Here is a 12211-nt window from a genome sequence, read left to right as displayed (position 1 = left end):
CGGTGGCTATGGTGGAGCTAAGCTAGAGACACTAGCCTCTCTGTCGTGTGGAGGAGGTGCCATCTAAGGAATCAGCTTATAGTCATCGTATGAGCTATCACTCGGGTCTCTCTCGACCTCATCTTCCTGTTGTGCATCAAGCTCCTCTTCCTCTATCTCTGCAATGCCCCTGATGATCTCATCCTGCTGAGCTGCTGTCTCTGGTACCTCTGGGCGATGACTCGGCTGGCGAGGTGTCCTCGCACGACTATGATGTAGCATCTGGCTCATGTCATACTATGGAAACTCAGTAGTAGCACCTATCCACTCTACCATTGTCTCTGGGGACTTGTGTGGAACTGCCTTTCAGAGTAAGAAAGTGATCCAATGAGCATAATGTAGCTGATGGTGACCTCTAAAGCCCTCTGCTAGTGTGTCCTCCATCTCTGAAAGCATCACATCCCAAATATCAAAGACAGTCTAAGACACCAGATAATGCACTAGTCATAGTTGAATTCGAGTTAGGCCCTTGCGGTATCCCATCCTCAGGAGCAGAGTCCTCCTCATAATAGCATCAAGGAGCCAAGCTGTAGGTGTAAGGTCACGTGGTGTCCTGCTCAACCCCTCACTAAACGGCTCTGAAAAGGACGGTCTGACAAGATCTATAGGTGGCACAAGTCCACCGTGAGGGTGCCTCAGAGGCTCTGTCTATCCATAGCATACCTCATGAAGGCAGAATAGGTGACTCTGGAATCCTCAGTATCTCTCTGACCCTTGAGATCTAGAGCCTATCAGTCACAGCCTCTGAAAGCGAAAGTGAATAAACCTATGCCTTGGGTCAATCCACAAGGAGGAGTAGAACTCACTGACCCAAGATGGAACATACCGACTAGTCCGTCCAATGGAGATCTGACAAGCCTGGCAGATAAGTGAGGTGAGGATGGATTTGCTCGACATGTAGCTGCAACTAGAGACTCTAATGGAGTAGACCCACTGAGATCTAAAGGTAACTACTACTGTTGAGATATGCACTATAGAAGTCCTCCTGCAACATAGTGTAGAAGTGCTGTGAGGCACGCTCATCCCGCCTCAGGTGGAAACCAATCCTCAAACTCTACAAACCAGTAGCTGATTGCACCTGTCTGGCTGTGGTTGCCCTTAGGTCAAGGTGACCACCGAAGGTGGACCCTGTGGTCTAGGAGGAGGACAAGAGCCCCAGCCTCTATGTCTGAAGGCCTCGGTGACACCTGAGTGCATGTGTGACTAGAGCATCGAAGCTGTGGCTGTACTGCTTGCTCTACCTCCTCAACCTGCTCTCCTTGCTGAGCATCCTTTGTTTGCTCAGTCACCCCCTGAGTCTGACTCTCATCTGGACGAGAGACCTCTAGAGCGTCCTCTAAAGAGATTCATCGTCCTCCAAGCATGATAGTCCCGGGTGGACTACCAAGACTAGTCTCAAACCTCTCGACAGCGGCACTCTGAGCTGGTGACAATTGATCGCCTATGCGAATGCCACTCCCAGATCCACCTCTCTCAGCTTGCTCTATGGCGGCTGCCACTGCTGCTGCCCTCTCTGCCTCAACATCATCGAACTTGCACTTCTTCTTTCTAGTCTTTTTCGCCTTTCCTTTTTGCTAAGCATTTAGGTGAGGCGGAGGCCTTGGATCCTCATCACCAGGACCACCCCCGATGTTCTTGCAACGAGCCATCTCTGAAGCTAATAAGAATCACTGCCACTGATAAGGAATAACTGCCAACTGACACTTGTGAGGCTTGGCCTCAATCCGTACTCGTAGGCTTGGCCCCGAGTAAATCTGTCAACTACCCAACTGCCAAGCAGATTCACTGCCCGAACTGACTGCACAATAGAATAGGAAGTATACATAAGCAACTTTATATACTAGGGAAGCGAATGACCTAATGGAAAGCAAGCAGTATGAAGGTAATTAGCGAATATGGCTTGCTACCTTAGAACAATCCCAAGACATGCGAAGGGATAAGTTATCGATCATAGGGACACCACACGGGAACGATAATAGCACTGCAAGGTCATACGGCTGAGAGAGGAATTAGAATTGAAATCAAGTCCGATTGAGATGATTCATCAAACACGTGGTAGGCAATGGAGATGGCTTACCCTTAGGGCTAGGGTTTGGCGTCGTGAAGCAGTGCGGCGGTCAAGGAGGCATGGCGCTGGGAAGCCGTCGGCGTGAGAGGATGGCAACATGGCAGTGCGGTGGTGCGCAAGCACATAGCGGCGGGCATGGATGGCTGCGTGGGCGAGACACGTGCGGTGGCACAGCAGCGCGATGCAGGTGGAGCGAGTGTACGGGCTGTGCAATGGTGGGGCCGTGGTGGCCAGAAGAGAGCAAGGCGGCGATGGTTAGGGCAGCAGCAGTGGCGTGGCGTATGGAGGAAGAACAGGGGATACGAGATAGAGAGAACAATATATATGGTGGCCCCCCATCATAGACAAGGAAAGAAAAGAAAAATCTTTTCCACTTGCACTTCTGTGACCGGACGCACCGGCAAAGACAACCGGACGTAGCCCTCCGAAGTCCGGTCAACAACAGAGAGGTCCAGAGACCCTCAAATCATGACCAGACATGTCCGATGACCCTTGACCGGACGCAGCACAGAGTCTGGTCCTTCCCTAAGATCCATCCTGCGCCGACAGGATGCAGAAACATCACCACACCGGACGCTGTTGAAACACTGTTCATCATCCGGTCCTCATTCAGCAACTGTTCCTCCTTCAGCAACAGTCTTTCTTCGTTCCTACGCGCCACTTTTTCCCAATCGAGTCCCAACTTTAGTAAGACCAAAATAAACACCAATTGGGACTGATATGAGAGACCTCTCTCAAACCCTCAAGTTTGTCTAAATAGTTTGCCTTTGGCTATAATGTTTTTAAGAAAATAGGCAACAAAAGGGGTGAGGAGCACCATGTGACCACACAAGAGGGTTTTATGACCAATAGGAGCTTCAAATGCTCTCCCTATTTGTGGATAAACACAACAGGTGCTCAAAAGATAACCGAAAAGAAACGACAAAGCAACACACATGCACATGCAATGCAATACTTGAAAGTAAGTCTAGTTGCTTGTCAAGTTTGATCCAAGGTTATGCTTCTTCACACGCTTTTTGGTGGTTATTTTAACCATGTTAGACAAGCCCTAAGTGCATTACTAAAAATTAAACATGTTTTATATTACAATGCAATGCAAGGGACAACACAAGCTCATTTTTTAGTGAAGTTACTAAAGTCAAGCACATTGAGCTCATTCCTCAACCGACAAAATGTAGCCTCATCTAGTGGTTTAGTGAAGATATCCGCCAAGTGATCCTCAGTCCTTACACCTTCTAGTGATATATCATTTTTAGCAACATGATCTCTAAGAAAGTGGTGACGGATATCTATGTGCTTGGTGCGAGAGTGTTGAACCGGGTTATTAGCAAGCTTTACCGCGCTCTCATTGTCACACAAGAAAGGTACCTTTTCTAGAACTGCACCATAGTCTAGAAGAGTTTGCTTCATGTAAAGAATTTGTACACAACAAGCACCCACGGCAATGTACTCCGCCTCGGCGGTGGAAAATGCCACACTATTTTGCTTCTTGGAGGTCCAAGACACTAGTGATCTACCAAGCAAATGGCACCCTTTGGATGTGCTTTTTCTATCAATTTTGCATCTGGCATAATCCGAATCGGAATAGCCAACTAGTTGGAATCTAGTTCCTTTGGGATACCAAAGACCAATGCTTGGTGTATGCTTAAGGTACCTAAGGATTCTTTTAACAGCAATCATGTGAGCCTCCTTAGGATTAGCTTGAAATCTAGCACACATACACACACTAAACATGATGTTGGGCCTAGATGCGATCAAATATAATAAACTACCAATCATAGAACGGTAGAGAGTTTGATCAACCAATTTACCTCCCTCATCTAGGTCAAGATGTCCATTAGATGGCATTGGTGTCTTGATTGGCTTACATTCATCCATTTTGAACCTCTTCAGAAGATCCTTGCTATATTTTTCTTGAGAGATGAAAATCCCCTCTCTCATTTGCTTGACTTGAAAACCAAGAAAGAATGTAAGCTCTCCAATCATAGACATCTCGAACTCCTTTGATATCAATTCACCAAACTCTTTGCAATAGTCTTCATTGGATGAGCCAAATATGATATCATCAACATATACTTGACAAATGAAGATCTCTCCATCAAGCTTCTTAGTGAATAGTGTGGTATCGACCTTCCCAATGGTGAAGCCCTTCTCAATGAGGAAATCCCAAAGGCGCTCATACCAAGCTCTTGGGGCTTGCTTAAGCCCATATAGCGCCTTGGACAACCTATAGACATGATTAGGATATCTAGGATCTTCAAATCCGGGAGGTTGATCAACATAGACTAGTTCATTTATGAAACCATTTAAAAATGCACTTTTAACAAAAGGCCAAAAGAAACGAATCGAGACCATCTCACACGCTCCCCCTAGATCTAACATACTCGCTCCCTCTCCCCCTTTGGCGTCAAGCACCAAAACCTAAGGGTCGGACGGCGGGATAGGAGCAGTCGAGTCAGGCGCTGAGGTGCGGTGAGAGACCTAGAACTGAGCTGCATCATCCTCTAACTTTGAACTCTGAGCGGTCTGACCCTCTATAGTTGGAAGTGAAGGTGAAGTGGTCTGGGTCTGCTCAGTAACTGGCACGACCTATGACTCTGGAGGTGTCATTGTAGGAAGTGGAGCCACATCTACTGCTGTCGCTTTCGCTATCGCTGAAGCCTCAAGTGTAGGAGTGACTGTCTGAGGTGGCTCGGATGATGCAACAGATGATGGAAATGTCTCGGTAGTCCCAGTAACTAGAGCCGCTATGGTAGGGACAGGGACTCAGAACACTGGAGGTGTAGGCTGCCCTGTATGCTCACTGAAGGTAGCACTGAAACTCCTAGAGACTGGGGTGTTTGTCACTAACGCCGAAGAAGTTTGAGTTGGTGTAGCACCTAGTTTTAAGGACAAAACTAGATACACACCATATGTGTGCCCAGGAATTCAAATCACACATATGTTACAAATGTAGGGGTAATATCAAAGACAATGCCTTTATTACATAGCGCATAAATATTTGTTAGAAAAGACATAGGTCTTACTTTACGGTATATACTATAACTCAATTCTTCTGGCGAAGCCTCCAACACCACGAAATCGTCAACTGGTTGATCACAAGCCTAACACCTCTTGGAAAACTCCACTGAAGAACCTCCATCTGGTACCTATTCGGGATTTTGCCAAAGTATTGAAATAAATCAAGCATAAGCTACTACCGCTTAGCAAGCATAATATGAGGGGATGCAGGCTCAAAAGGCTTGACTCGGCTGAACTACGGTAAGCACTTTTAGTTGGTCATATTTTATTCTTAATCCTAAGTTGCAAAGTTATGCTTAGGCTCTTGAATATGAATAATTAGAGATATCAGCAATTTAGTCATAACCCAAACCATCCAAGTAACCAACTATTTAGTAAGGATCTAGTCCGCTCGTGTCCGTGAGCACGGCTGATATACCAGTTCTATAGTCTACAGAGGTTGTGCACTTTCATCATGAGTCGTGTTGCCCATATGCCCAGGTTAATTACTCCCAAAACACTTCCAATGTGAGCAGCCAGGGTACACTACGAAACTTTTCCTCGGTCATTCTAATAAGGAGCAACCGCTAAGGATTCCATCTCCCAAGTGTTATGGAGTCATCTCCAGAAATGGCACTGATACTCGCAGCATAGTACACACCCTGGGGATGAGGCCCATACCCAGCCTGGTATGCCCCTCTTGCCCTTTCGGTAAACTGCTGCAAACTAGAAAGGGCAAGGTACTAGACTAAGACCAGAGCCATGTGGTCCTCATGGTTGTACTGTAAGTCCTGGGTTGTCACTTAAAGATGAGTCCTTATGGAGAGAAACTAAAGCACCTTAAGAAAAGTCCCAATGCTCTAGCCCCCATGGTTCCATGTTGCTAAAAAACATCTTTTAATACCATGTTGCATATACCTTTAATTGTATCCTTTAATCCATATTAGTTGGAGCAAACTGAGCACACTACCCACATGCAAAACCCATAGGTAAATCAAGGACAGGATAATCAATATAAAGGTAAATAGACTCCAAGCGGTTCATTAACATATGCATATGAATTGAGATTGCATCAAAGTGAATATGTATCAAGGAGCCTCATATTATACTTGCCTTAATTCAAAGTATGGCTGCTGGTCTTGATCTTCAAAGAGTTGCTCCAGATCACCAACACAAAACTCATTGTCTACTCGAGAACAAACAGCACCACACAGGCATCCATACATACAGGCATAGCAAACAAATATAAGCTAATTAGAACAATACACCAAACAGTAGAAATAGAAGTTAAAAAGGTTTTAAAACTATTCTACGCAATGCTATGAGCACACAGACGCGAAGATCACAAAAATCGGAGCTAAAACAAAGAAGTTATGAATTAAACAAGATTTCCTTAAATAAAATAATAGATTAAATCAAACTTTGAATTTCAAAAGTTGAAAATATATTTAATAGTAGTATAAACATGTAGATTATGCAATTACGAATCTAACACAACTTGAACGGATCAAATTGGAGTTAAAACGACAAAGTTATAGCCTAAATAAATCTAGTGGCAAAACTGTAAATAACTGAAAACGTATTTTTGAAGTCAACCGAATAAAATACGCTTTTCAAAGAAGAAGGCATAATCTGTGGAATACACAATAGACCGCGGATTCAATAATAGAAAAGCGTGGGGTCCTTTTGAAAGAAACCAGGGACGGCGGCCGCAAATATCCGAAAGTTGAGGGTCTCTTTAATAAAAATACCAGCAAAAGGGTATCTTCTAATCTAGGCCTTAGATTCTCAGATGGATGGCTAAGATAGTTTGGGAGGGGACAGGAGTGGTCGGCGCTGTAGCTAGACGGCGGTGCCATAGCTGAAAAACCGAGCTCCTCGCGGTGATTTGCGAAAACGACATAGAGCGCCTGATTCTCTACTGGGAAAACACAGGGACGTAGAGAGGGCTACCACGAGCTCACCTAGGCACTTTTCTTAGATGGAGATAGCTTCAGTGTAGTTGCTAGGCTAGATGGGGCGGATGGTGGCTCCCTGCAATCCATAGCAGCGATGAGAACAACACAGAGAGAAAGAGAGAAGGAGGGAAAGACGTTGGTAGCTTCTTCACCTATACCCGAAGCTCGGCAACGACTCATGGGCGTTGGCACAGCAGCGGACTGGTGTCCTCCATGGCGGCAGTAGGTGTCGTCGAGCTCGGCGAGATCCATCGAGGATGGTGAGGCTAGGGCTCGGGTGGCACTGCACTAGGGTTAAGGGAGGGCGGCGGCACCTGGGCTTGCTATTTATGGGGCGGACGACATGGGCAGTACGCCAAGCATGGCATGGCGAAGGCGGTCTCGATGGTGGCAGAGTCCGTCACAGCAACTGTAGGAGGAAGACGCACAACGCTGATGAGCGGGGCTAGCCTGGCAGTCATAGTGAGAGAGAAAGCGTGGTCTGGCCTATTGGGCGACGCTGTTGGGCCACGGCGCTGTGGCCCACGCAGAAGAGGGAAACGATGACGCGGCGCTGGGCTTCCAGCTGGGCTTCGCGGGAAAAGAGAAACAGGCCATGGGGAAGAGGAAGGGAGCAGACCGACTGGGCCAATGGAGAGGGGAAAGGAAATTCCATTTTCTTTTTATCCCAAGTGTTTTTTCAAATTTATTTTGAAATCCATTTGAAGCAATTTGAAGTTTTGTTTCAAACCACACAATACAAAAGAAATACTATGCAACAGCATGTATGCACAACCGTGTTGCTACCTTATGATAAATTTTAAATTAATGAAATTTTTTATTTTCCTATGTTTTCATGAGCACATAAATTCCAAATTAAATCATTTTTGCTCTATTTCCAAAAATTCAAATTTTTGGGTGTTACAATTCTACCCCCCTTAAAATGAATCTCGTCCTCGAGATTCAAACGATGCTTACTCAAAGAGTTGCGGGTATGTTTTCCTTAGATTCTCTTCTCTTTCCCAAGTAGCCTCATCTTCTGTATACTGATTCCACTGAACCTTACACATCTTTATAACTCAGCCCCTTGTAACCCTTTCTGCCATCTCCAAAATCTTTATCGGATATTCCTCATAAGTGAGATCTTCCTCAACTATAAGCTCTTCTAACGGTATCTACTCCTCTAGTATTAGCAAACATTTCTTTAATTGAGACACATGGAACACATCTTGTACACCTGACAAGCTCTCAGGTAATTCCAACTGATAAGCTACTTCTCCACATCTCTCCAAAATCTTGAAAGGTCCAATATACCTTGTTGCTAACTTTTCTTTCATATTAAACCTTCTCACACTTCTCATAGGTGACACCTTTAGGTAAACATAATCCCCTATTTCAAAAACCAATTCCCTTCTCCGAGTGTCAGCATAACTCTTCTGTCTAGACTGTGCCACTCTTAAGTTTTCCATGATAGTCTGTACTTGCCTTTCAACATCCTTGAGGATCTCAGGTCCAAACACTTGACTTTCTCCTGTTTGATTCTAGAAAAATGGAGTTCTGCACTTTCTACCATATAGTGCCTCGAATGGTGCCATCTTGAGACTCTTCTAGTAACTATTGTTGTAGGAGAACTCAGCATAACCTAAACTCTTATCCCAACTTGTACCATATTGCAAAGCATAAGCTCTCAACATATCCTCTAAGATCTGATTGGTTCTCTCTGTTTGTCCATCAGTTTATGGATGATAAGCTAAGCTGAAGTTCAACTTAGTGTCCATAGACTCATGCAATTTCTTCCAAAAGTGTGATGTAAACTGAGTACCCCTATCTGACATAATCTTCTTAGGAACTCCATGCAAACATACTATCCATTGCATGTATAATTCTACCAACTTTGCAGCCGTATATGTTGTCTTGACCGGTATGAAGTGAGCAACCTTAGTCAACCGATCTACTATTACCCAAATTGAGTCATAACATCTTTGAGTGTGTGGTAATCCAATAATGAAATCCATACCAACTTCTTCCCACTTCCACTCAGGTATCTTCATAGGTTGAAGTAAACCTGCTAGCCTTTGATGTTCTGCCTTAACTCACTGACATGTGTCACATATTGCTACATACTCGGCCACGTCTCTTTTCAAACCATACCACCAGTACTTCTCCTTCAGATCTAGGTACATCTTAGTACTACCTGGATGGATAGAGTATGCTGAGTCATGGGCATCTCTTAGAATCATCTCTCGAATGGACTTTATCTCTGGCACACATATTCTCTTTCTGAACCATACTATTCCTTGATCATCCAATCGAAAACCCGGTGCTTTGCCAATTGTGATAAGTTCTGCTATCCCCTTGATTTTCTCATCTTCCAACTGACCCTTACGGATCTCTTATTCTAGTGTAGGTTCCACTTCTAGTTCCATCGCATTAGCAACTATTCCCAAATTAAGATGCTCGAATTCAGCACATAACTCCTTAGGTAACTGTGTCACTAGAGCTGCATTAACATAACTCCTTTGGCTCAGAGCATTAACTACAACATTTGCCTTGCTAGGGTGATAGTGTACCTCTATATCATAGTCCTTGATTAGCTCTAACCAACGTCGTTGCCTTAGGTTTAGCTCTGACTGAGTGAAGATATACTTCAAACTCTTGTGGTCTGTATAGATGTCACACTTATGCTCAACAAGATAATGTCTCCAAATCTTCAATGCATGAACCACAGCTGCTAACTCCAAATCATGGGTGGGATAATTTAGTTCATGCTTCCTTAGTTGCCTAGATGCATAAGCCACTACTCATCCTTCTTGCATAAGAACACAACCCAAACCAAGTCAAGATGCATCACAGTAGATGGAGAAACTCTTGTTTAGATCTAGTAGTACCAGCACCGGAGCTGTAGTCAACCTTTTCTTCAACTCTTCAAAACTAGCTTGGCATTGCTCAGTCCATACAAATTTAGCGTTCTTCTCTAGTAGCGATGTCATAGGTTTGGCAATCTTAGAAAAACCTTTAATGAACCTCCGATAATATCCGACCATTCCTAGGAAACTCCGAACTTCACTTACATCTTGAGGCGGATTCCAACTCAACACATCACTAACCTTCTTCGGATCCACAGCTACTCCACCATTAGAGATAACATGCCCAAGGAAAGAGACTTCCTTTAGCTAGAACTTGCACTTTCTTAACTTAGCATATAGTTGATGTTCTCTAAGTTTTTGCGGGACTAATCTCAGATGCTCTTCATGTTCTGCTTCTGTTTTGGAGAAGACTAGAATATCATCAATGAGGACCACAACAAACTTGTTGAGATATTCCATAAACACCTTATTCATCATATACATGAAATATGCAGGGGCATTAGTCAATCCAAAAGACATAACCGTGTACTCATATAATCCATACCGAGTGGTAAAGGCAGTTTTGGGAATGTCCGATGAACGAATCCTCAACTGATGATAACTAGACCGAAGATCAATCTTAGAGAACACACAAGCACCTCGTAATTGATCAAACAGATCATCAATTCTAGGCAAAGGATACTTGTTCTTGATGGTTACCTCATTGAGAGAGTGATAATCCACACACATCCTATGTGTACTATCTTTCTTATCAACAAATAAAACTGGGGCTCCCCATGGTGAAGAACTAGGACATATGAAACCTTTATCCTATAGCTCCTTTAACTGTTTCTTAAGTTCTTCTAGCTCATTGACTCCCATCCAATATGGTCTCTTGGCTATAGGTGCAGTTCCAGGCAAAAGCTTGATAATAAACTCAATATCACCATCTGGCGGCATACCCGGCAAATCATCAGGAAAAATATCTAGAAACTCATTAATAACCTTGGTCTTATCTATGGTTGCACATTCCATCTGATTGACACTGCACACCTCTCTTGTCATTGTAGTTGCCTTACATATCACTTCTTCTCCTAACTTGGATATCAAGTGTATTGTACCATTCTCACATTGGATAATAGCCTTTCGTAGATTTAGCCAATCCATTCCAAGAATTACATCTGTGCTTGAGGACTTCAGCACAATCGGATTTGCCAAAAACTCTACCCCCCTTATTTCAACTCTTACACTAGGACACATTAGAGTAGCTTGCATATCCCAACAAGGTGAGTCAACTAACATCTGTTTCTTAATAGGTCACTTTGGTATATTATGCTCCTTAACAAAATGATGTGCAATGAAGGAATTTGAAGCTCCAGAATCAAACAAAACTGATGCAGGGCTAGAGTTGACTAGACACATGCCAAGCATAGCATCTGGGGCTTCTTTCATAGATTCTATCATCACATAATTAACTCTGCCTTGCACATGAGTCCGTTGTTTATGGTTTCTATTGTGGGACTGTTCCTTGTTCGGCTTCTTTAGACACTGACTCGCATAATGACCGGGCTCACCATAGCGGTAGCACTTCTTGCTTGAAGGAAGAGTGTTGGGCACACTATACTTCATTGGAGAGTTGATGAGGGGTTCCTAGTGTGGACTCTGGTTCACATACTATTGCTCTTGATGGTGTAGAGGGAGTTGTTGAGGAGGATCAAAATCCCACTTACTAGTTGGTTCCTGGTATCTCTGCTAAAATTCTTGCTGGGGAGTGTAGCAGGGGCGTGTGTTGCTACATATAGATTAGCTTTGAATTCTCCTTTTCTTCTCTTTCATTTCCTGATGCTTGTTCTCAATCAAAATGGCCCTATTCACCAAAGTTTCGAAGTCAGAATACACAACAGTTATCAACTGCAGTTGAAGTTCATCATTCAATCCCTTCAAGAAGTGTTTTTGTTTCTTGGCATCATCAACCACCTCTCCTGGGGCATAACGTGTTAGCTGAGTGAATTTGTTACGATACTCACACACTATCATGGAACCTTGTTTCAAGTTGAGGAACTCCTCCTCCTTGATCTCCACCAAAGCTTCTAGAACATGATAAGATCTAAAGGCAGTCTTGAAATCTTCCCAACAAATCGGATTTACATCTTTCCCAATCTAAAATAATTCCCACTAGTCTGAAGCTGCTCCTTGAAGTTGACCGAAAGCATAAAGCACTTTCTGATGGTCATTACACTGAGCTATGTTAAGTTGTCGCTCTAGAGCTCTAAGCCAGTCATCAGCTTCTAGTGGGTCGCTTGCATGAGTGAATGTCGGTG

Source organism: Miscanthus floridulus, chromosome 9 (assembly GCF_019320115.1).
Source record: "Miscanthus floridulus cultivar M001 chromosome 9, ASM1932011v1, whole genome shotgun sequence".
In the NCBI taxonomy this organism is placed as follows: domain Eukaryota; kingdom Viridiplantae; phylum Streptophyta; class Magnoliopsida; order Poales; family Poaceae; genus Miscanthus; species Miscanthus floridulus.
This window is presented reverse-complemented; position numbering follows the sequence as displayed.